This window comes from Schistocerca piceifrons, chromosome X (genome assembly GCF_021461385.2).
Source record: "Schistocerca piceifrons isolate TAMUIC-IGC-003096 chromosome X, iqSchPice1.1, whole genome shotgun sequence".
Classification (NCBI taxonomy): domain Eukaryota; kingdom Metazoa; phylum Arthropoda; class Insecta; order Orthoptera; family Acrididae; genus Schistocerca; species Schistocerca piceifrons.
In genome coordinates this window covers 487,368,469-487,395,003 of record NC_060149.1, presented here as the reverse complement: position 1 = coordinate 487,395,003, position 26,535 = coordinate 487,368,469, and positions in this window count along the sequence as shown.

Below are 26,535 nucleotides of genomic sequence, written 5' to 3'. Positions count from 1 at the left end.
TCTGTTGTTGAAAATTGTAACTACCGTAATTTCGAAAGTTTGTCCACCTGAAAATGTACTGTTGTCCCAAGCATATTGCAACAAACGGTGTATTTCTATCGCTGCTCGTTTAGTTTTTATTGCCGTTTCAAATATACCGGTCATTTTTGAAACACCCTGTAAATCTGCTATAGTTACCAACATCCGAGAACGGGCTATTTCTCGTTTCAAGTAAAAAGGTTCATATCTACAGAATTGTTGCCGTTAATACCACTTTTTCGAAGACACTGAGACAACATGTTCAAGAATACCAACCTTTCTACTTTCACGTCTGTCTTACATTCTCTTTTTAAACCCGTACAGACGCAGAAAATGCAGACCAAGTCTTGTTATAAAATGGGTCATACATTTTACCCGAAAGTTATTGGACGCAAAGTTCCCCAGAAAAAGTACCTGTACGGCAAGGCTGAAGTACCTTGTAGATGACGATGAAGAAATTAGATGGGAGTGCAGACAAGTAATCCACGTTTTGTTCTCCAAATCTCCAAGGAAGTATTAATTTAACACCTTTCCCTCATTGGGGGATTACGAGTTCAAATTTCTCCGATGGATGCTCTACCTTTAATCGTTAAGAAACATTAACTTCTCTGACAGTGCAGATCCTAGTTGAATTTTCGTTTTATGGCTACTGTAGAACTGCAACAAGACCGGAATAAGAGAGTCACAGCACTTTCTCCTAAGATCTCACAATCAAAAGAAGAATTGTGGTGCAATACAGTTACAAATACGATGACGTGGGAGGACAGTTTGGTTGAAATCGTTTGGACCATCAGTGAGAGAACACTGCGAGTTCCTGCTGCTAATAAGGCGAGTACACCGTGCGTTTATTACATATTTTTACGAGTTTCAAACAGGAGCGACTTCAGTAATGGATAGACACTGTGATTACTGTGTACAGATGAGACTTGAGTTGGTGACCCTTCGCTCACAGCTCCAGGAAGTGTTGGCTTCTGTCACACAGTTTGAGGCTGTTGCCAAGGGGCATCACTGTGGGGGTTCGGAAGTGGGGATGCGAGGGACGTAAAGCACGACCCACGTGTCCCCTGATCAGTCCACTGCTGTGACCGCCCCAGGTACTGCCTGCACTGAGATTGACCCCTCACCCATGGTCGAGTGGGAGATCGTTCCAAGGTCTGGCAGGCAGCGAAAGACTTTCTGGGGGGCCATTCATAGGGCCTTCCCAGTTCGTTTGACGAACAGGTTTCGGGCGGTATCTGTGGCTGACGAAGTCTCTGAGCCGAATGCAGTCGCCCATCCTGTTCCAGAGGAAGCTTCTTGGCCCGCAAGGCCTGGGCATTAACAGAGGGTGGGTTTGCTGGTAGTTGGGAGCTCCAACGTTAGGCGCGGAATGGGGCCCCTTAAGAACATGGCTGACCAGAAGGGGAAGGAAGCCAGTGTGCATTCCATGTGCATACCGGGGGGAGTCGTTCGGGACGTGGAAAGGGTGCTTCTGGATGCCATGAAGAGTACGGTGGTGTGCAGCCAACTGCAGGTGGTGAATCCATGTCGGTACCAATGACGTGTTTCACTTTGGATCGGAAGGGATTCTCTCTGGTTTTGTGCGGCTAGCGGAAGTCGTTCTTGCTTCTGAGATTAAGGCAGAGCTCACCATCTGCAGCATCGTCGACAGAACCGACTATGGTCCTTTGGTACAGAGCCGAGTGGAGGGTCTCAGTCAGAAGCTTAGGCGGTTCTGTGACCGTGTAGGCTGCAGATTCTTTGACTTGCGCCATCGGGTGGTGGGTTTCTGGGTTCTGCTTAATAGGTCAGGAGTCCATTACACACAGGAAGCGGCTACATGGGTAGTGGGTGCTGTGTGGAAGGGAGTGGGCGGTTTTTTAGGTTAGAGGGTCTCAGGAAACCACAGAAACGGCGTCCGTCTAAAAGGGGGCAGGTAAAACACAGTAAGGTAGTCGTAGAAACGATCAGTATTGTAGCTGTAAATTGTCGTAGCTGTGTTGGGAAAGAACCAGAGCTCCAAGCCCTAATAAAAAGCACTGAAGCTCAAATAGTTATAGATACAGAAAGCTGGCTAAAGGCGGAAATAAGTTCATCCGAAATTTTTTCATACGACCTAACAGTGTTCAGAAAAGATAGATTAAATACAGTTGGTGATGGAGTATTTATTGCTGTCAGAAGTAGTTTACCTTGTAGTGAAACTGAAGTAGATAGTTCCCGCGAGGTAGTATGGGTAGAGGTTATAGTTAACAAGCGGACTAAATTATTAATTGGATCGTTTAACCGACCCCCCGACTCAGAAGATATAGTTACCGAACAATTCAAAGGAACTTGAGTCTCATCTCAAATAGGTACCCCACTCATACACTTATACTCGTTGCCGACTTCAATCTACCCTCTTTACACTGGAAAAATTATACGTTTAAAGCCGGCGGCAGGAATAAAACATCATCCGAAATTGTACTGAATGCTTTCTCAGAAAACTATTTTGAACAATTAGTTCATGAGTCCACTCGAAGTGTAAATGGTTGCGAAAGCATACTTGACCTCTTAGCAACAAATAATTATGGACAAATAGGGAGTATCATGGCGAATACAGGGATTAGCGACCACAAGGCAGCTGCTGCTAGGCTGAATACCGTAACACTCACAACACTAAAAAAGAAACGCAAAGTACATTTATTTAAAAAAGCTGATAAAAATGCTCTTAACGCCTTTTTAAGAGACAGTCTCCACTCCTTCCAATCTGATCAAGTAAGCGTAGAAAAGATGTGGAATGATTTTAAAGAGATAGTATCGACGGCAATTGAGAGATATATACCACATAAATTAATAAGTGATGGTACTGATCCCCCATGGTACGCAAAACGGGTCAGATCGCTGCTGCAGAAGCAGTGAAAAAAGCATGCCAAATTTAAAAGAACGCAAAATCCCCAAGATTGGCAAAGTTTTGCAGAAATTTGAAATACAGCTTTTGCTTCAATGCGAAATGCCTTTAATAATTTCCACAGCGAAACTCTGTCTCGAAATCTGGCAGAAAACCCAAAGAGATGCCGGTCATACATAAAGCACACCAGTGGCAAAACACAATCAATACCTTCACTGAGCGCCGAGTGGTTCTAGGCGCTACAGTCTGGAACCGCGTGACCACTGCAGTCGCAGGTTCGAATCCTGCCACGGGCATGGATGTGTGTGCTGTCCTTAGGTTAGTTAGGTTTAAGTAGTTCTAAGTTCTAGGGGACTGATGACCTCAGAAGTTAAGTCTCATAGTGCTCAGGGCCAGCCTTCACTGAGCGATAACAACGGTGAAGTCACTGATGACAGTACCACTAAGGCAGAGTTATTAAACACGGTTGTCCGAATCTCCTTCACCAAAGAAGACGAAGTAAATATTCCTGAATTCCAGTCAAGGACAATTGCCAAGATTAGAAACATAGAAGTAGATATCCTTAGTGTAGCAAATCACTTAATAAAGGCAAGGCCTCCGGTCCAGACTGTATACCAGCGAGGTTCTTTTTAGAGTATGCTGATACAGTACCTCCATATTTAGCAATTATATACGACTGCTTGCTCACAGAAAGATCCCTACCTAAACACTGGAAAATTGCTCAAGTCACACCAATATCCAAAATGATAAATAGGATGAACCCGCTAAATTACAGGCTCATATGACTAACGTCGATTTGAAGTAGGGCTTTGGAACATATACTGTGTTCGAACATTACGAATTACCTCGAAGAAAACGATTTATTGACACATAGTCAGCACGGATTCAGAAAATATCGTGCTTGTGAAACACAACTAGCTCTTTATACTCATGAAGTAATGAGTGATATCGACAGGGGATGTCAAATTGATTTCATATTTTTAGATTTCCAGAAGGCTTTCGACACCGTTCCTCACAGGCGTCTTCTAACAAAACTGCGTGCCTACGGAATGTCGACTCAGCTGTACGACTGGATTCGTGATTTCCTGTCAGAAAGGTCGCAGTTCGTAGTAAGCGGAAAGTCACCGAGTAAAACGGAATACAAAAGTAATATCCGGCGTTCCCCAAGGAAGTGTTACAGGCCTTCTATTGTTCCTGATATATTGACTAAATAGGAGATAATCTGAGTAGCTCTATTAGATTATTTACAGATGATGCTGCCATTTACCGTCTTGTAGAGTCATCAGGTGACAAAAACGAATTGCAAAATGATTTATATAAGATATCTGTGTGGTGCGAAAACTGGCACTTGACCCTGAATAAAGAAAACTGTGGAGTTATTCACATGAGTACTAAAAGAAATCCACTAAATTTCGATTACGCGGTAAGTCAAACAAATCTGAAGGCTGTAAATTAACTAAATACTTTGGGATTATAATTGCAAATAACATAAATTGGAACGATCACATAGATAATGTTGTGGCTAGAGCAAACGAAAGACTGTGATTCATTGACAGAACACTTAGAAGGTGCAACAGATCTACTAAAGAGACCGCTTACACCACACTTGTCCGCCCTATTCTGGAATATTGGTGTGCGGTGTGGGTTCCGCATCAGGTAGGACTGACGGTTGACATCGAAAAAGTTCAAAGAAGGGCGGCTCGTTTTGTATTGTCGTAAAATAGGGGAGATAGTGCTACAGACATGATACGTGAGTTGGAGTGACAATCATTAGAACAAAGGCGTTTTTCACTGCGACGGGAGCTTCTCATGAAATTTCAATCACCAGTTTTCACTTCCGATTGCGCAAAGATTCTGTTGGCACCCACTTACATAGGGAAAAATGATCATCGCGATAAAATAAGAGAAATCAGGGCTTGCACAGTAAAATTTAAGCGCTCATTTTTCCCGCGCGCTGTTCGAGAGAGAAACGGTATAGACAGTTTGAAGGTGGTTCATTAAACCCTCTGCCAGACACTTAATTGTGAACAGCAGAGTAATCACGTAGATGTATATGTAGATGTACAATCCGCTCATAAAAATTGTGAAAGGGAACCGAATGATTGCTATCCCAATTTGGACACACACTTATGTTAACTAGTTGTCTGTTCAGCGTTAAGATGACCACACCGTGGTTCAGGTCGAAAAAAATCGATTTTAGGTTTTCATCACATTTCGATAGGTTAATTTTTTATTTAAGTACTCTGAAAAGGATTTTGCTGAAAAAAATTTTTTTCGTCCATTTAAAGAGCATTTTCCTACCACGAATGTTTTGTGCCACGCCCACTTTTCTGTCACCCACTGTCAACCCACCCACTGTCAACTTCAAGCCATATAGAGATGCCATTATTCGCAAAATAGAATGTGTAGGCCATTTTCAAACACGTTTAGGAACAAGGCTGAGAAAACTAACTGTTGATATGAGAGGAAAAACGTGCAGTTATACTATGGGCAGGCAATTAGGAGAAACAAAGAAAATCTGGAAGCAATGAAGAGAGATATTTGGGCCATATTCTTCCATAAGTCCTCTATTGATGATATGCCATGTCGTGGATCGTATCCATCAGGAGAAAATTCGTTGTGCAAATACAATAGGGCTCAGGCGACTGGAGAATCTTATTCTCACCAGCATTCTCTCCCTGCTGCTATTATTACAGCAATTAAACCTATTTTCAGAGACTTGGCTCATCCTGAACTTCTAAGGAAATGTCTGCATAGGCAGACACAGAACCCAAATGAATGTTTCAACTGCATAATGTGGGACCGACCACCTTCCTAAAACTGTATTTGTAGGCGTGCATACAATGAAACTAGGAGTTCATGATGCAGTTATTACGTTCAATTGTGGTAATATTGGAAAGTGTTGGATACTAAAAAAACTGGGAAATAATCCTGGTGAAAATATGATCACTGGGCTGCAACACTGCGATAAAATGAGGATAGCCGATGCAGACAGGTCTGCATCTCATATGACCAAGAAAGCAAGACAGACATCCAGGAAGGTGAAAAAAGAAGCTGGAAGAACTGCTAGAGGACAACGAAGGGCCATCATATGCAGCAGGATAGTTTTATTTAACAGTAAGTAGCAAATTTCAAACGTTTTTTCTTTAAAGTCAATTTCCCGCAAACTAAAATTTTCAGTACATATGCCCCATTATATCAGAAACTATCAGAGATAAATGAATGAAATTTTTAGAGACTCCGCATAACATAAAAAGCCACCTCTGGTACTACATTCATTAATTTTTCGCCGTTAGGAAGTTCACAAAAACTATTTTCTACAGAAAAATTTAATATTTTTTGTTAATAAATTTAAAAAAGCATTTCTTAAAAACTATAAAATGGATAAAGTAGATTTTAGTAGAGTTGACTCTATTATCATCATGTAACATACAGTAAAAATATTAAGGTCCTGCATCACATAGTTTTTCAGAAATGGGTCAAATACTTGCCTAAATTAGCATGGGTTAAATAGGCAGGGTGTGGTCCTTTTAAGTAAGTAGCACAAAAATGAAATATGGATTTAATTACCCGTAAGTATATAAATTTAAAAGACAGAACTATAGTTAACTGGTTCAAATGGCTCTGAGCACTATGGGACTTAACATCTATGGTCATCAGTCCCCTAGAACTCAGAACTACTTAAACCTAACTAACCTAAGGACATAACACAACACCCAGCCATCACGAGGCAGAGAAAATCCCTGACCCCGCCGGGGATCGAACCCGGGAACCTGGGCGTGGGAAGCAAGAACGCTACCGCACGACCACGAGTTGTGGGCAACTATAATCAATTTCACTTAATGGTCCTACGTTAGTAACAGAGAACTGTGAACTGATATGTCCTTACAGTAAAGTGTACCTATAAGAAACATTAATTTCTCCGACAGTGCAGATCCTAGTTGCATTTTTGTTCTATGACTGCAATAGAACTGCAACAACGTTGACACAGTATAACTACACATACATTGTCGACAACACTGGAGAAAGACACATTTACATAACGCCAATTTAATCACAGTTTAAATTTGGTAATTATATTTCATAGTTATATTGCAATATTATTGGTAAATACACTGCTGGCCATTACAATTAGAACACCTTGAAGGCGGCATGGAATGGTCGAATCAGCGGGAAGTTTAACACATACTTCGATATGCTATTGATTATCATTTAAGAGCCACTTCACAAAGTATGTAGAAGTTAAGTCATCAATATTCTGTGCATAAGGAAATATTATACTGTATGTTTCTCACTTAGAAATTGCATTTCACTGTTGATTCATGGTGAGAAGATCCTGTAATGCCTCATGTGAGAAAGCGAAACGAATACCAGCGCTTCAAGGAATTCAACAGCGGCAGGGTCATGTCGTACTGAGACTGTTGTTGATAGTTATGTGAAATGAGTACGTGAGTTGGTTTCGATCCACGGCTGTCATGTGATTATGAGTGCAGCAAGGCCACACCTACTGCTATGCAGCATCTCTGTGCAACTAGCACTTAAGAACACTGGGCCGCGCGGGATTAGCCGAGCGGTCTAGGCGCTGCAGTCATACGCTATGCGGCTGGTCCCGGCGGAGGTTCGAGTCCTCCCTCGGGCATGGGTGTGTGTGTTTGTCCTTAGGATAATTTAGGTTAAGTAGTGTGTAAGCTTAGGGATTGATGACCTTAGCAGTTATGTCCCATAAGATTTCACAGACATTTGAACATTTTGAGAGCACTGGCATTGTTCCCTCGATGTTGCAGTATTGTAAAGACATGTCTCGTACCCTGAGGCAGGAAATGGGCCAGTTTGCAGCAAGGCAAGCATCCACATTGGCTATTGGTGCTATGACTCTTGTTGCGGTTGCAGTGCAGCAGATAGTGTCGCGTTGACAATGGTGCACCCAACAACAACACTGAACATGGGAGTGGTACCACTTCGTATATTCAAGTGAATCCTGATTCTGAGTACACCTGAAGTTTAAGATCGGTGGCTGTGACTTACTTTCGAGGTCTCTGTGACTTCACCTTTCAACAAGATAACGCAAGACTGAGTGTTGTTCGTGCTGTCCTGAGCTGGCTCTATGTATATGGTGATTGATTATTTTCATGCCAGCGCATTCTCCCAATTCCTCACCCATTTTCCTGAAAACGTCTAGTCATGGGTTGCTAGTACTAGTCGCTAGGCACTACGACTAGGCATTTGGCATGTAGTTGAAGCATCATTGAAACACGTGCCTGTATCTGTCATTCTACATCTACAGTTACACTAGTATTCCGCAAGCCACCTCATGGTACGTGGCGGAGGGCACTTCTGGTACCAGTAACTGATCACCCGCCGGCCGAAGTGGCCGAGCGGTTCTAGGCGCTACAGTATGGAGCCGCGCGATCGCTATGGTCGCAGGTTCGAATCCTGCCTCGGACATGGATGTGTGTGTTGTCCTTAGGTTAGTTAGGTTTAAGTAGTTCTAAGTTCTAGGGGACTGATGACCTCAGTAGTTAAGTCCCATAGTGCTCAGAACCATTTGAACTGATCATCCCTTTCTTGTTCGACTCACGAATGTTGCGTTGGAAGAACCATTGTCGGTAAGCATCTGTGTTACCTATAACTTCTCTAATTTCCTCGTTGTTGTCATTTCACGAGGCGTATGTGGGAAGAAGTAATATACTGGCCAACTCTTCCCGGGAAGAACGTTCTCGAAATTTCAGCAGTTAAATTCTCTGTGCAGCGTCGAGAAAGAGTTCGAACTTACGTACTTAAAGGGTGTAAAAGATGAAGCTGAAATACTAAAAATCTGTAATGATATTCGTAGAAACCAAAACCACGATGAAAATTGGAAGTTGGTTAAAAGTTATATAGGGAAAAAGGGAGGAGAAAGGTAGATCAGTATTATAAAGTACAAAAAGGGATTTTGTTTAGGAGACCTAGACCTGACTCAGACAATTGGAAACTATGCTGGCCCGAGCAATGTATTGACACGTTAATCAGTTACATACATGAAAGCTTCGGACACTGTGAAGCAACAAAATGTATACAGTAGAAGGAAAATGTATACTTCTATAATATCAGTAGGAGAGTGAAGAAAAAACTTGAAACCTGTGATCGTTGTCAGAGGATAAAAGTGAGTAATCAAACTTCTAAAGGATTGATGCAAAACATTTTACCAAATAAAAACCTTGAATTGACAGCTATCGATTTATATGGACCACTACCAAAATCAAGAGGAGGGTACAGTTACGTCTTCGTTAAAGTGGATGTTTTCTCTAAATTTATAAAATTGTATCCATTAAAGAGAGCAACCAGTAAACAAATTATCAAGCTGACGAATCATTATTTCACAAATGTTAGTATACCCCAGGCCATTATGTCTGATAATGGGTCACAGTTTACATCTAAATTATGGAAAAATTTTATTGAAGATACAGGAATAAAACATATTTTGATTTCGGTTTGTTCCTTGAGTATCTCTGTGACGCTCTCGCACCGGCCAGTCGATTCCGTGACGAAATGCGTCCTCTTCGTTCGAAATCCTCTATCTCTTGTATCAGTCCTACCCGGTAAGGGTCCAAGATCGATGAACAATACTGATGTATTGGTCAAATAAGCACCTTGTAAGCAGTTGTTTCGTGGATGAGTTATATTTCCTTAAGATTCTTCCTATGAATCTCAGTCTGGCATCTGCTTTTCGTACTATTTCTTTTACATGGTTATTCCACTTAAGGTCGGTCTGGATAGTTACTCCTACATATTGTACGATAGATACTGTTTCCAGCTGTTTGTCATCAACAGTGCAGCTGTACAGTAGTAGATTTCTTTTCCTATGTATGCGCAATGTGCTATATTTATTTTCTTTCAGGGTCAACAGCCAGAGCATGCACCATTCATCAATCAGCTGTAGATCGTTGTGCAAATCGATACGCTCTTTTGGCTTTGTTACTTTCCTATAGACCACAGCCTAATCCGTAAACAGTCTTAAAGAACTTTCAAGGCTTTCTATTAGATCATTTATGTACATTATTAACAGAAACTGTCCTATCACGCTCCCATGGGGTACTCCGGAAATTACCTTTACAACTGTTGGTTCTATTCTGTTAAGAGCGACGTGTTGAGTTATGTCTGTCAGGAAGTCTTGAATCCAGTGGAGAATCTGGTCAGACACTAGGTAAGCTCGCATTTCTTCACTGAACGGCAGTGCGGGACGGTGTCGAATGCCTACCTGAAGTCAAGAAACGCGACATCAACCTGAAATTAATTTTTTACAGCGCTGTGGATCTTATGGAGAAACATAGCGAGCTGATTTTCTCAAGATACATGTTTTCAAATGGCTCTGAGCACTATGGGACTTAACATCTATGGTCATCAGTCCCCCAGAACTTATAACTACTTAAACCTAAGTAACCTAAGGACAGCACACAACACCCAGCCATCACGAGGCAGAGAAAATCCCTGACCTCGCCGGGAATCGAACCCGGGAACCCGGGCGTGGGAAGCGAGAACGCTACCGCACGACCACGAGATGCGGGCTACATGTTTTCGAAAACCATGTTAATGTTTATAGATCATGTTTACGTTCTCAAAGACGTCATAGTAAGTGAGCACAAAACACGCTCCATAATTCTGCAACAGATTGTCGTCAACGATATAGGCCTATAATTATGTGCATCTGCCCTACGACCCTTCTGGAAAACGAAATGACACACATTTTTTTTCCAGTCGTTAGGTACCTTTTGTCGCTCCAGCCATCTACGATAAACTACTTCTAGAAGGGGAGCAAGTCCTTTAGCATAGTCGTTGTAAAATCTTATGGGTATGTCACCTGTTCCTGATGACTTTCCACTACTAAGGTATTGTAGTAGCTTTCTATTCCGTGATCGGTTATCTCAATATCTGCCATTTAGACGTTCATACAGTGATTGAAAGGAGAACCATATTACGATCTTCTACTGCGAAACAGTTAGGGAGACCGAATTCAGTATTTCAGCGTTCTGTCATCTTCCATTCTATTCTATGCTCAGCCAGATTAGAGCCACTGCTGTTGCCTGAGGAGGAAACTGTTGTCATTAAATTTCGCTCCCTGTATACCTCCAAATCAGCTACAATTTTAATACTGTATTCTAGGCGCTATAGGGTATGAGCACAATAATTAAAATTTAGTTTTTTACTGTCCTTCCTGGTACGTCAGTTTTAATGGTCAGCGGTGTATTTTGCAAACTTTATGATTCTGCACAAAACTCTAAGTAAAGTACTCACTTGAAAATATTGGACATGAAAACCAACTAGTGTCTGGAATTCCCTAAAACTGTATTAACAAAGCTCTTGACTAATAAGCCGTTGCTATTATTTTAACCATTGACTGTCTGCTTCAATATATCATCTTAAATCCTTATCAGTTTTCTGGCACTGTGGAATTAGTGGGAGATGGAACAGAAGCCTACTCCAGGTAATATGAAATCAGATAACCATAGGCTACCTACACACCGATAAAAAAGTATTTTCAATATATTCTGTTAAACGACAACAAATACTGATCCAATCACTTATAGTGTTAGTGAATACTATGCATAGAGGTTTGATGAGGAGCAGGTCTTTATTCTCACAATCCGTTCTGCATCTCTACACATACGGCTCACACATCACAATTGTGACCAGATTTAACCTCTTTTCTTAGAATTCAGTCCTCAGTACCATGCTACGGAACCTTTTCAGGGTGTTGACATACAAATTAAAGCCATTATCTCAGACTTTCTAACACATTTTCATCGAAATTCCTTTTCAAAAAAGCCAGATACAATAAATTCAAATGAAGATGAAATATATTTGCCGGCCGAAGTGGCCGTGCGGTTAAAGGCGCTGCAGTCTGGAACCGCAAGACCGCTACGGTCGCAGGTTCGAATCCTGCCTCGGGCATGGATGTTTGTGATGTCCTTAGGTTAGTTAGGTTTAACTAGTTCTAAGTTCTAGGGGACTAATGACCTCAGCAGTTGAGTCCCATAGTGCTCAGAGCCATTTTTTGAAATATATTTCAGAATTAGTTACGAAAGGAAATTACAAAATGTTGAAAAATTGCACTCTACCTGTGCACTCTATTAGTGGCAATGAGTGTGTTAAAAGCTAATAATTCGGTTATATCTGCAGCAGAATGGTAGATTCGAGAATTTCTTTTGTTTATAGTTACACAGTATGGTTTGGTTAGTAAGAAGGATGCAAAAAGATTCACATCATTAACTGTAAGTAAATAGGTATGGAATTCGAAAAGGGGATAGGATTTTTCATGCAAAACGAATGTAGGGATTGAAGATTTGCAATTGTTGATTAGATAGGGTATGTGGTAGGTAGGTATAGGGTCGGTAGTCAGAGCGGAAATTAGTACTGAAGCCACATTTTTTAACCGTTACTAATTTTTTTAGGGTGAAAAATATTAATGCTGTGTTATTTTGATTGATGTCGTAGTAAGAAGTAATTATATGAAAAACAAATATTTCTTTCCGTTTCGTTATCAAGTGGGGGGAGGGCCATTAGAGTTATTCATAAGTGCCTCCAGGGTTTCAGAAGACGACAGCAAAAAACCCACACACCAACTGATAGACCACCTCTCCAAGTTTGTAACTCAAAAAATGGTTCAAATGGCTCTGAGCACTATGGGACTTAACATCTGTGGTCATCAGTCCCCTAGAACTTAGAACTACTTAAACCTAACTAACCTAAGGACATCACACACATTCATGCCCGAGGCAGGATTCGAACCTCCGCGGTTCCGGACTGAGCGCCTAGAACCGCTAGACCACCGCGGCCGGCTCTTTGTAACTCACATTGGAGGTGTATAGTATGGGCATCATTGTGGTGCGGCAACTGTCAACACGGGCGAGCAATTCATTGACACGAATCGTCTGAGAAGCGAAAACAGTAGCCAACTCTGCAGTTCTGGTCAGTGGCTTGCCTGCTGACAGCTGCGAACTAATTCGATTCATCAATCCAGAGCAGAGGGTTAGCAGTGAAATGTGTGGCTAGGGCCTCGCTTCGGGTAGTCCAGTCGCCTGGTGCAAGTCTTTTTAGTTGACACCACTTCTACATCTGCATCTACATACATACTCCGCAATCCACCATACGGTGCGTGGCAGAGGGTACCTCGTACCACAACTAGCATCATCTCTCCCTGTTCCACTCCCAAACAGAATGAGGGAAAAATGACTGTCTATATGCCTCTGTGCGAGCCCTAATCTCTCTTATCTTTGTGATCTTTCCGAGAAATGTAAGTTGGCGGCAGTAAAATTCTACTGCAGTCAGCCTCAAATGCTGAATCTCTAAATTTCATCAGTAGCGATTCACGAAAAGAACGCCTCCTTTCCTCTAGAAACACCCACCCGAGTTCCTGAAGCATTTCCGTAACACTCGCGTGATGATAAAACCTACCAGTAACAAATCTCGCAGCCCGCCTCTGAATTGCTTCTATGTCGTCCCTCAATCCGACCTGATAGGGATAACAAACGCTCGAGCAGTACTCAAGGATAGGTCGTATTAGTGTTTTATAAGCGGTCTCCTTTACAGATGAACCACATCTTCCCAAAATTCTACCAATGAACCGAAGACGACTATCCGCCTTCCCCACAACTGCCATTACATGCTTGTCCCACTTCATATCGCTCTGCAATGTTACGCCCAAATATTTAATCGACGTGAATATGTCAAGCGCTACACTACTAATGGAGTGTTCAAATACACTCCTGGAAATGGAAAAAAGAACACATTGACACCGGTGTGTCAGACCCACCATACTTGCTCCGGACACTGCGAGAGGGCTGTACAAGCAATGATCACACGCACGGCACAGCGGACACACCAGGAACCGCGGTGTTGGCCGTCGAATGGCGCTAGCTGCGCAGCATTTGTGCACCGCCGCCGTCAGTGTAAGCCAGTTTGCCGTGGCATACGGAGCTCCATCGCAGTCTTTAACACTGGTAGCATGCCGAGACAGCGTGGACGTGAACCGTATGTGCAGTTGACGGACTTTGAGCGAGGGTGTATAGTGGGCATGCGGGAGGCCGGGTGGACGTACCGCCGAATTGCTCAACACGTGGGGCGTGAGGTCTCCACAGTACATCGATGTTGTCGCCAGTGGTCGGCGGAAGGTGCACGTGCCCGTCGACCTGGGACCGGACCGCAGCGACGCACGGATGCACGCCAAGACCGTAGGATCCTACGCAGTGCCGTAGGGGACCGCACCGCCACTTCCCAGCAAATTAGGGACACTGTTGCTCCTGGGGTATCGGCGAGGACCATTCGCAACCGTCTCCATGAAGCTGGGCTACGGTCCCGCACACCGTTAGGCCGTCTTCCGCTTACGCCCCAACATCGTGCAGCCCGCCTCCAGTGGTGTCGCGACAGGCGTGAATGGAGGGACGAATGGAGACGTGTCGTCTTCAGCGATGAGAGTCGCTTCTGCCTTGGTGCTAATGATGGTCGTATGCGTGTTTGGCGCCGTGCAGGTGAGCGCCACAATCAGGACTGCATACGACCGAGGCACACAGGGCCAACACCCGGCATCATGGTGTGGGGAGCGATCTCCTACACTGGCCGTACACCACTGGTGATCGTCGAGGGGACACTGAATAGTGCACGGTACATCCAAACCGTCATCGAACCCATCGTTCTACCATTCCTAGACCGGCAAGGGAACTTGCTGTTCCAACAGGACAATGCACGTCCGCATGTATCCCGTGCCACCCAACGTGCTCTAGAAGGTGTAAGTCAACTACCCTGGCCAGCAAGATCTCCGGATCTGTCCCCCATTGAGCATGTTTGGGACTGGATGAAGCGTCGTCTCACGCGGTCTGCACGTCCAGCACGAACGCTGGTCCAACTGAGGCGCCAGGTGGAAATGGCATGGCAAGCCGTTCCACAGGACTACATCCAGCATCTCTACGATCGTCTCCATGGGAGAATAGCAGCTTGCATTGCTGCGAAAGGTGGATATACACTGTACTAGTGCCGACATTGTGCATGCTCTGTTGCCTGTGTCTATGTGCCTGTGGTTCTGTCAGTGTGATCATGTGATGTATCTGACCCCAGGAATGTGTCAATAAAGTTTCCCCTTCCTGGGACAATGAATTCACGGTGTTCTTATTTCAATTTCCAGGAGTGTATTACAGGATTCTTTTTCCTATTCATCTGCATTAATTTACATTTATCTATATTTAGAGTTAGCTGCCACTCTCTACACCAATCACAAATCCTGTCCAAGTCATCTTGTATCCTCCTACAGTTACTCAACGACGACACCTTCCCGTACACCACAGCATCATAAGCAAACAGCCGCACATTGCTATCCACCCTATCCAAAAGATCATTTATGTAGATAGAAAACAACAGCGGACCTACCACACTTCCCAGGGGCACTCCAGATGATACCCTCACCTCCCATGAACACTCACCATCGAGGACAACGTACTAGATTCTATTACTTAAGAAGTCTTCGAGCCACTCACATACTTGGGAACCAATTCCATATGCTCGTACCTTAGTTAGGAATCTGCAGTGGGGCACCGAGTCAAACGCTTTCCGGAAGTAAAGGCGTATGGCATTCGTCTGATACCCTTCATCCATGTTTCGCAAGATATGTGAAAAAAGGGCGAGTTGCGTTTCGCAGGAGCGATGCTTTCTAAAGCCGTACTGATGCATGGACAGCAACTTCTCTGTCTCAAGGAAATTCATTATATTCGAACTGAGAATATGTTCGAGAATCCTGCAACAAACCGATGTTAAGGATATTGGTCTGTAATTTGTAGGATCCGTCCTTCTACCCTTCTTATATACAGTAGCCAACTTTGCAGTTCGGCGACTTGCCCGTCGATATGGATGACATGATTACGAAGACAACACAACACCCAGTCCCTGAGCGGAGAAAATCTCCGACCCAGCTGGAAATCAAAACCGGGCCCCTTTGCACAACATTCCGTCGCGCTGAGCATTCAGCTGTCGGGGCGGATAGGGTTAGTAGTGAAACTTGAACACAGAACAACCTGCAGGAGAAATCTGTGACTATAAGACATCTGCAGACCATTAGCAGGCTTCCTGTAGCAGTGGGACATAGATACATTGCAATAGTATGTATCAGATTCCCATTGGTTCTCTGATAATTTTCCGTAGAACATGTACATCCCACTGGTAGTGAAAGGGATCAGGCGTTTATGGAAACGATGGTGGAGGATGGATTCGAAGACCTTGTTTAATGCTGAGAAGTATGGTTGGTCGAGAGGTACAGTGATGATGTTAGTTGGACCAAGGAAAGATAAGAACTAGGTGTTTCTGCACGTCTCAAAACAACAATTTGCATATAAAGTCAGATTGTAGATAGTAACGGGAAGGGATAGGGGCCTTCTTTTGCGAGTCTGTACACAATGCAACGAATACTAGGGCCAATGATACGGCTTTTAAATTAAGTATTGTGATGCATTTTGTTTCTGGTACGTTGTTCACATACTGGAAGTTAGGAATGACAGTTGACAAAAATGTATTGGTACATTCGTGCAGGGACTAAGAATTTTAAATGCAACAGAGAGAATGCAAAGTTCTTCAGATTCGGGTACAACGTTATTAACACTTGATAGTCGTTCATGCAAAGGGCGGTGAATTTGGCAACAGTTATTCACTGAGCATGTCGCATGCAGAGAGATGGGCTCTGCAGTGAAAGATGGCCTCTCCAATGGCTCACTGACTATAATTTAACATTTGTAACAGCCCCTGTAAGGTGAAGGGGACAGAAGCAGTCGGTTTCATCAGAAAGCTTTTTTGCTTAACCTTCAACCCTGCTGCCAATAAAATTTCGGGGATGGTTCAAGAAAATTTTCTGACTATTTCAGTATCAGGAACACGTGGTCTGCAGTGAGTCGTTACAGAGTTGTATTTCCTTTGATTTCATATTCTCTTTATTTTCATACCTTAACTGCACTGAAACTTTCTGCACAACTGTGGAAATGACGACGGGACGCGCTGTGTATCTTGTTTTGAAAGAAACTTGTTCCATTCATTCACGGTAGTTACTGTTGACAACAGTAACGTCCTCAAACGAGCATTTAATACTTCTTGGTTCCGTCTCGGGTTTGTTTATCCGGTAGTGTTAGTTCAAATGGCTCTGAGCACTATGGGACTTAACTTCTGAGGTCATCAGTCCCCTAGGACAGAACTACTTTAACCTAACTAACCTAGGGACATCACACACATCCATGCCAAAGGCAGGATTCGAACCTGCGACCGCAGCGGTCGCGCGGTTCCACACTGTAGCGCCTAGGACCGCTCGGCCACTGTGGCTGGCAGTTCATAGTGATACACAGCTGTATGTGTAGGTCTACTCATGAAGAGTCGGACGTTATGCACCTCGTATCGTATGCAGGTTCACTGGAGGCAGTGGTAGAGCGGCACAGCGACACTATGCTGAGGTATTCCTGTAGCGGCAGCATCCACATAACAGTACTTTTCTATCTATGGTTGTAGAATTACCTTGTGTTTCGCGTTGCACGTTTAGGTGATTGCATATTACAGGCCTTTTGAATGTTGTGAAGGTATTTTCACACGAGCAAAAGTAACTGGGGTAAAAACTGAGTAAATAATACATAACGAAACACAAATATAGATCACTTCTTCGAAAACCTGTAATTGTCTCCCACTGCGACACATTAGTTTGAAATTTGGCTCAAAGTTATCTACATCCTTCCCCTGTAACGGTACAAAAGCACGACGCCCTGCAGCGTTACCCTCGGGCGCGGCGATGTTTCAAACACTTGTGAAAGTGTTGGACACTTGTGAAAAAACCTACAGCTCGGAAGTTCATGTGAGCTCTAAGGTGTGTTAATGTCACATTGGCACCAAATTTATTTCACCACAACTGTGACCAATGACACTGTGGACGCGTCACATGATGAGATGGTCGTCACAGCCCATCTTACCTACATTTCACCCCTTCTCTTGACACCTCTGCGGTAGAGGTCAGAACAGCTAAGCCCAGCGTTTAAATCACGTTGTTTTCTTATGAGTGGCGGAAGGACATTTCAAACACATCGCCGCTCAGAATCGACACGAAAAGAAGGGTGGCTCATTGAAACCACCCCTTTCCCTGAGGCGTTGATACCCACACATTCCGCGGTCAAAAACGACTCTTTGAAGTGCAATAAGCAACAGGAAGATTTTCTTAAAAACGACTCTTTGAAGTGCAATAAGCAACAGGAAGATTTTCTTGTGACACCCTCGGACGTTTCAACCCTTCTCTGAGGACACCGTGGGGCTGCATTCCCATTGAACGTGATCGCGTCCCTTTGGAATGAAGGGCGACCGCAATTTTTCCTCTGGTGTGCAGGTTGGAACCACTAGGCACCATTCAAAAACATTCGACGAAATTTGAACACGATCAGAAGCAGCAAGGAGTAATTATGCATCGTCAACCCCCTGTTTTCCTCCCCAGGGAAAGTGGTGACCCCCACGCCTTTTTGCGTCGATTCTGAGCGGCGATGTGTTTGAAATGTTTTACTCGGCTACTCATAAGAAAACGGCGTGATTTCAACGCTGAGTGTCTCTGTTCTCACCTCCATCACAGAGTTGTCAAGAGAAGGAGTGAAATGTTGTTAAGACAGGCTGTGACGACCTACTCATAATGTTAAACGTCCACGGTATCGTTGGGCAGAATTTTGATGAAATTTGTTGCCAATGTAACATAATTAACCTACCTTAGAGCTCACATGATCTTACGGGCTGTGTGCTTTTTTCGCATCTGTCGACACCTTGCTGTATGAAGCGTCGCCGTGCCCGAGGGTGACTTCGCAGGACGCCATGCTATTGCACCGTTACAGAGGAAGGTTATAGGCACCATTGAGCCAAATTTGAAACTTGCTTGTCGCAATGGGAGGCAATTACGGAGTGATCATTTAATTCTGGTGCGCAGTGTAATTAACTTATTACTCTGTAAGGGACCACCACAAACTGTGGTCCTTCATACCTGAACACTCAGTAAATATCCCTAAAAATTTCGGAATTTGGTCACTGGAGTTCAGGTTCACCGTATAGAACGGGACGAAAATATTCCTTTGCAAAACTCATATTACACTACTGGCTATTAATATTGCTACACCAAGAAGAAATGCAGATGATAAATGGGTATTCATTGGAAAAATATATGATACTAGAACTGACATGTGATTACATTTTCACGCAATTTGGGTGCATAGATCCTGAGAAATCAGTACCCAGAACAACCACCTCTGGCCGTAATAACGGCCGTGATACGCCTGGGCATTGAGTCGAACAGAGCTTGCATGGAGTGTACAGGTGCAGCTGCCCATGCAGCTTCAACACGATACCACAGTTCATCAAGAGTAGTGACTGGCGTATTGTGACGAGCCAGTATGGCGATGACGAATACACGCTTCCAATGTGCGTTCACCGCGATGTCGCCAAACGCGGATGCGGCCATCATGAAGCTGTAAACAGAACCTGGATTCATCCGAAAAAATGACGTTTTGCCATTCGTGCACCCAGGTTCGTCGTTGAGTACACCATCGCAGGCGCTCCTGTCTGTGATGCAGCGTCAAGGGTAACCGCAGCCATGGTCTCCGAGCTGATAGTCCATGCTGCTGCAAACGTCGTCGAACTGCTCGTGCAGATTGTTGTTGTCTTGCAAACGTCCCCATCTGTTGACTCAGGGATCGAGACGTGGCCGCACGATCCGTTACAGCTATGCGGATAAGACGCCTGTCATCTCGACTGCTAGTGACACGAGGCCGTTAGGAATCAGCACGACGTTCCGTATTACACTCCTGAACCCACCGATTCCATATTCTGCTAACAGTCATTGGATCTCGACCAACGCGAGCAGCAATGTCGCGGTACTATAAACCGCAATCGCGATAAGCAACAATCCGACCTTTATCAAAATCCGAAACGGGATAGTACGCATTTCTCCTCCTTACATGAGGCATCACAACAACGTTTCACTAGGCAACGGCGGTCAACTGCTGTTTGTGTATAAGAAATCGGTTGGAAACTTTCCTCATGTCAGCACGTTGTAGGTGTCGCCAACGGCGCCAACCTTGTGTGAATGCTCTGAAAAGCTAATCATTTGCATATCACAGCATCTTCTTCCTGTCGGTTAAATTTCTCGTCTGTTGCGCGTCATCTTCGTGGTGTAGCAGTTTTAATGGCCAGTAGTGTAATTAAAAAAAAAATCACTCATATATGGAATTATGCCCTTATAATGGTATTTGGGAAAGTTTCGTAATATTTAATTTCATGTATCATTTAGTATATGGAATGAGGAACGGAAGAATGGAACCAGTACGGCCTGTACTTTTGTGACACTGTTACCTGCTACTACCCACATCCTGCTAAGAAGCCACATTATGAGGCTACCCTCTGCAATAACAGACTATTAGTGACACAAAGTTAGTCAGGAGGATGCATTAAGTTTTAATCTAATTCGAAGGACTATAAAATGTAGCAGGTTCCCCAGTTAGGGTATATGGCATTTTATTAGGTAGGAGTCATTGTGAGGCTTCATCACCATTGAGTACGGGGATTTATGTGGCTTATGAGGAGCTGCTCGACCACTGTGCCTCATTATTTTTAACCTCCTACTCACAGTCTCTGTGCTAGATGAACTTCTGGTAACACTTCTGAACTCACTAGTGATTTCTTTCCTCGACTTCTTACAATTTCCTACAACCAACTCCCGCTATGTTAGGCCGTTCCTCTCTGTCAGTACACGAGATCTGCCTGGTCCTTCTTTAGACGTGGATGTTCCTTCGCGTTTCCACTTCACAGTCACATTACCAACAGTCGACTTGGGCAGTTATACAGGGGTTGAGAAGCCTCTGATGTATTTGGTACTCAGGCGACATCCAATGGCTGATCCACAGTCAAAATCACTGAGCGCTCTTGACAAACTGAATGTGCTGTTATTGCTTGTCTACCGGTAACACGATACTCGCCACCTCCTTTTGTACTAGCGGGGCCGCCTCTTGTGACATCTAGAGGTCAATTGTGCATTACATGGTGGTGTCTGCATACTTTTGATTGGATAGTGTATATCCCAGCCGCCGTGTTTCTAGCTTTGCGACGACGGAAAGTCAGTTCAGCAATAAAAATATCTTCGCTTCTACGGGCATATTTAACTTGTAAATTTTTACGTAAAGGCTTCTTCGTTACCTGTTCGGCTTGACGACAGCCATGGATGTTATAAAGTCGTTTCAAAGTTATTAGCAACGACGCCATTGCTCGGCACCACCCCCTTTTACACTGATCTCGAATCTTGGAACTTTTCCGCATCTATATCAAGACTTATTAATAATCTTAGACCTGTGGACTTCCCTTATCTTGTCCTGCCGAAACTGACCGCTGAGTCCATTCTGACATCATTCTAAATTTGACAGAGTCAGTATTTCTCTTCGCCACTTCTCAGCTGCTTTCCTCTACATTTTTTCCTTCCTTTTACAGCTTTTCGGTTCTAGATAATTTTCTAAACATTCTATTTCATCCTCACCGAAATAGATGATCATGCAATTTTCATGTCAGTTTTCTCCATCTTTCAAACTAAAAACTACTCCACTTCCTTCCCTCGAAATCTATACACTCCTTTTCAAGCCATAATTCCTCCATCTGTGGTGTATTCATTTCCCATTCAAATTACCAAGTAGCTTAAAATACAGTACCACAAAAATGCAGTAAGTAATTTCTTTCTTTCTTAAAAGGAAAAACAGCTACACAATGTATTCAAACTTTTCAGCTAAAACAGAGTAATTTTTCTTTTAATGATAGACAATACGAATATTTTCAAACCTTTAAAATTCTGTAATAACGTTATTTACATAAATCACCTGTCTGATGAACAGACACTCCAAGTCAGCTTACAGCCCATGTATGGGACGAGGGAATAGAATAACGATTAAATAAAATTAATCGGCTTTGAGTGATATCATTTCTCATTTCCAGTGAGGCCTGGTTTCGAGAAACACCAGAGGAAACAAGCAACACAGCTAATAATAAATTCCTGAGCAACAATTCCTCACCATACACTAGGTACTCTATATCTTAGAACGTATGTTTGGCAGTTAATAATTGTTCTGTATACACAAAACAGCTTCAACGCTGTCACAGTACTACAAAGAAACAGTCGAACGTTAAAGACATTCTGTTCACTACCTCCTCACCAACAAGGTCGTTATGAGCTGCAGCGTAACGTGCCGTTATTTCATTTTCTGTGGTGACACTAACAGCTGCAATTACATTATTTTCCTCGCTATTAAACTCCCAGACATGAATGCAAACAGCCAGTAGATTTGTAATTTAAGCACAGCGCTTTGTAACAACAGTTAGTGAGAGGATATTGGCAGGTGCTTCCGTAACGAGAATTCCACTTGTTTAGCAGAAGAATGGAAGCTGTTGTTTCGTCAAGTTTATTATCTTCTCAGCAGCTTTCATGTCGTCAAGCGCTGTCGCTAAAACCAACGAAAGGAATATTCTGCATAGCCTAACAACGCTCTAACAGGTTCGCTTTGCTGCATTCCTGATACATAATGCGAACCATTAAAAATGTTTCAATATTTCCAGCTATCTGCGTGGTCGCATGCACTACTCTCTATCGATCTTTCTCCCTCCCTCTCTCTGTCTCTGTCTTTCTCTATCTCTCTCTCTCTCTCTCTTGGTATGTAAGCTGTCGTACTTTGATATACTTGCTGAATGTTTTTAAGTTTGTACTGTGTGCAGGACGCTTAAAGGTGCTCCAGGTTTTTGAAGTGTAGGAACGATATTAGCTCGTACTGATACATGTGGGAGAGAGTAGTGAGATACGGAAAGAAAGGCGCAGTACATGTTGTTCAAGGACTTAAGGGGAAGACTAAACCCTATAAAGATTGGATATCCAAGCAACATATGCAATTATGTGGATAAAATAGATGGCAATCTTATATGTGTGAATACCGATAGTGAGATTTATTCTCCATATCCGGTTGATTAGAAGTTTTAATGCACCAACAGCTTTCCTTAAGATGGTAGCAAACTGAGATTTCAAATTATGTTTGATCGAATGTAAGTGCTAGGTAGATGAGATAGTTGTGGATAGCTATTTAGCAGTTGTGAAGGCTGAATATTAGAGTTGTGCTTCCTATAACTATTACATATGTTTTCTTGCAGGATTCATAGTGAGGTACAGTCGATGACAGAATCCGTGAGACCCCTCGCCTTATCGTTATGCTGAACTACATGTGTCTAATGATAGAGCATAACGTACAAAGAGATTGAAGCGGTACCGGCATAATGTCTACAGGTGTGAAGTCGAAAAACTATTCGAGCATTGTCAGCCTGTTTTACATATTGTTGGAGACTATACTGCTGATTAATTTATCTCTTATATTTATCTGTTGTGTTCATAAAGTAACGAAAAAACGCGTTTTAGTACACACTGTAGTAATAAAAACGAAACAGCTTATCGCTATGTATACTGTAATGGGTCAGCGACCGACTTTCCGATGCCGAGAGAACAATGTGTCTGTTAGCCAACTACCTGAGTAAGCTGTAAGGAAAGAAAAGGCATGGTGGATTGGAAAACCTGTTGCTAACTAATTCTAAATTCACTGGAACCTAACCACCAATAAAGAGAGATTGTTGAGGGACTCATGTGAAATTTCCTATTTTTGTAATTGTTTGAATTTCAAGTGTCGTAGTGTGTTGAATATAAACTGAGAATTCTCACTTGTTAACTTACTAAAATCTATCTCCTACATCCACTGTTTTAAAACTGTGTGTGTGTCTATTTCAGGAGATGCGCGACTTATTCATGCACCACCATGGCATTCGGCTCGCGGCATAATTCGTGTTATCCTTCTTATTAGGAAAACACTGTTTATTTTCCAGAAGCAGTTAGATTTGCAGTAACGTGGGCCATCTCACTAATTGCAGTGGTGAACTGCAATGAATACACACACTAGTCTCTAGCTGCACTTGAGTAATTTGAGTTCCACACCCTGTTGATTTTTCACAGGTGACAAAATGTTAACTGCCACAGGCGTTTGAAACGAAACAAAAATTAAAGAACACATAGGCCATAAAAAGGTAAGGATACTCTGATACTACGTAACATTACAAAAGAAGACACACATACAACAACATAACAATAATAACAACAAAAATATGTCCGAGTGTTGTCTACACCACGATGATAATTGTGGTATCGTCCAGAAATTGCTGTGCCACACAAAAGTCGACAACACAAATTGATACCACTGACATTAGTGTGGGTTCGCTTCAATCTGTAAGGACATATGGTGGCGCTCCTTAAGACCACACCTCTTCGCGTGCACAGCAGCGCCCTCGCACTGTCAATGTCGTGTTGAGCATGCAAAAGTTTAGCACAATTCGAGACCTTAACTACAGCAGTCAACATTATCGCCTAGGATCAACGAGTAGTTAAAGTTTCAGGTGATCTTGTAGTGTTGAACACTGTACCTCAAGAGAAAAGTTTGTTAACTGATGCATCAAGTGATGCTCTGCTAATCGATGGCAGTTGTAAATTATCCAGTACTCCTGTGGCAAGGAAGTGTGTCTAAGCTAAGAAAATCTTTTATTCATTTATGTAATAAAAGTAAACTGATATTTCATGTTTTACAGTTTGACAAGCCTTATCCCAGAGCAATAAAGGAACCCTCAGTTGTGGCCATGTTACAACAATAAGGGAAGTAGATAAACGACGAAACGGAAGCCGCCAGCCAGCTATCTTTGTCATTTTCAAAACGTCGTGCAAGATGTTGAAACCTACCCATGTCTTGTTTTCATATTTTCCAGAATCGTCTCGATGGTGATACGCTGGTCTTTGAGCTCAAGTGAAACGTCCCCCTAGAAAAATTATACATGACTGTGCTTAAACTGACACACAATATTTTTTAGCGCAACGCAATCTGACTTTCAATATTCCCTACAAAAGAATGGCCCTGACTAACATTAACCTATACCTTTCACAAATCACTTACCTCACAAAAATCTTCGTAGCTCGAACTACTGCAATACAGCGAGCGCCACTACTGCCAGCTAAATAAAAGATTCAAACTACTCAAGGCACTAACTACTGATAGGCATAGTTAGCAAATGAAAGATTTTGATAGAGCACAAACAATGTATTTACCTTAATAGTGTTCAAAAGTCATAATATATATAGCAGTTCATGACATCCATTCTTACAAATGTACTGTTTCTGATGGACACACGTCCAGATCATCCGCTCTCAAAAATCCGCCATCTCACTTCCCCACATCCACCACTGCTGGCGGCTCACCTCCAACTGCGCAACGCTACGCGCTGTTAACATCCAGCTGCCCAACACTACAACAGCCAACAACAATGCAAACCAGCCACAGACCGCACACAGCACAGACAGTGATTTTCATACAGAGCGTTACGTGGCGTTACCAATAAAAAAACCTACACAGCCTACTTACACAAGGACCTCTGTTTCTTTTGGGATTCTCGGTTCTTTCCAGAGAGTGGGTCTACCTCTTCATTCTTCGTCCCTCTAGACGTTTTATATCACAATGGATGTGTCTGCCCGACCTAACCACTGAGTCATATGATGATGCATCGTTGCCATACACTTCCAACAACTCTGCATGTATTGTTGCGTTGTTCACTTAAAATTCAGGAAACGAATTACCACGCGAGACTCCACCTTACCATTGCGCTGCACCATTTCGTTTTGGCTCATTTGGAGGCGTGCTATCGTCATGTGACGCAGGTATTTCAGTGTATACCAGAATCTCAGACGTGTGCACGCAAACGTAGAAAAATAATTACGTAACATTATTTTAGGAGATAATTAAGACTATATGAATACCCCTTGTAAATTATTCAGTCACACTCTATGTCAACCAAACTATTTCCACACTTTTTTTTCTATTTTGAAGTGTCTGCATGTCTTCAACAGATTTCAGGAGACACTCAAGAAATATAAGAAAGTCTGAGTCTCTACCACTGTGTCAATCTCCTTACATCAGTTAACCTAACTACGTTAACGGCAATGAAGTTCATTGCTGACAACGACATCCATCGGCTATTTTGAATCTTGCGCCCATTACATATCCCCTAATACAAGTATCCACCGTAAAAGTCACCACACCGCAAGCTTCAGTCGGCTAGAATCCTTTGTCATCCGTAAGTTTTCCGCGGTTTTGAGCATTCACCACGAAATTGACCTCGCCGTGGCGGTCTGAAATTCCTCTGTTCATGAGACTGCCCAGCTCACTAGTTCCCGCCGAACACAATGCCTTTCGGTTCCCACACCGTATCAACGTTCCCGAAATTCCATAGCTAATGAGATACGCCCTGTCTTGAAATTCCATGCTTTCTTCGCCGCTCCCACAGACAGTTCTATTAGCCACATGCCTGAGATGGTCATTGTCATTTTTCGTCACCAGTTAGCAAAGAAACTCGGCTATCTCGATGTGCAAGTTATTTAGGCACTTTGAAGACGTGAGAAGTTGGCAGCCACTATCTCTAATAGTAACGGTAATAGCAAGACCGACATCGCTCAGTTTGTTACGTATCATTCACTAGTGTTCAAAGATTAAACAAAATGAAGGCAAGAGAGCATATTTCTCAGTCCACTC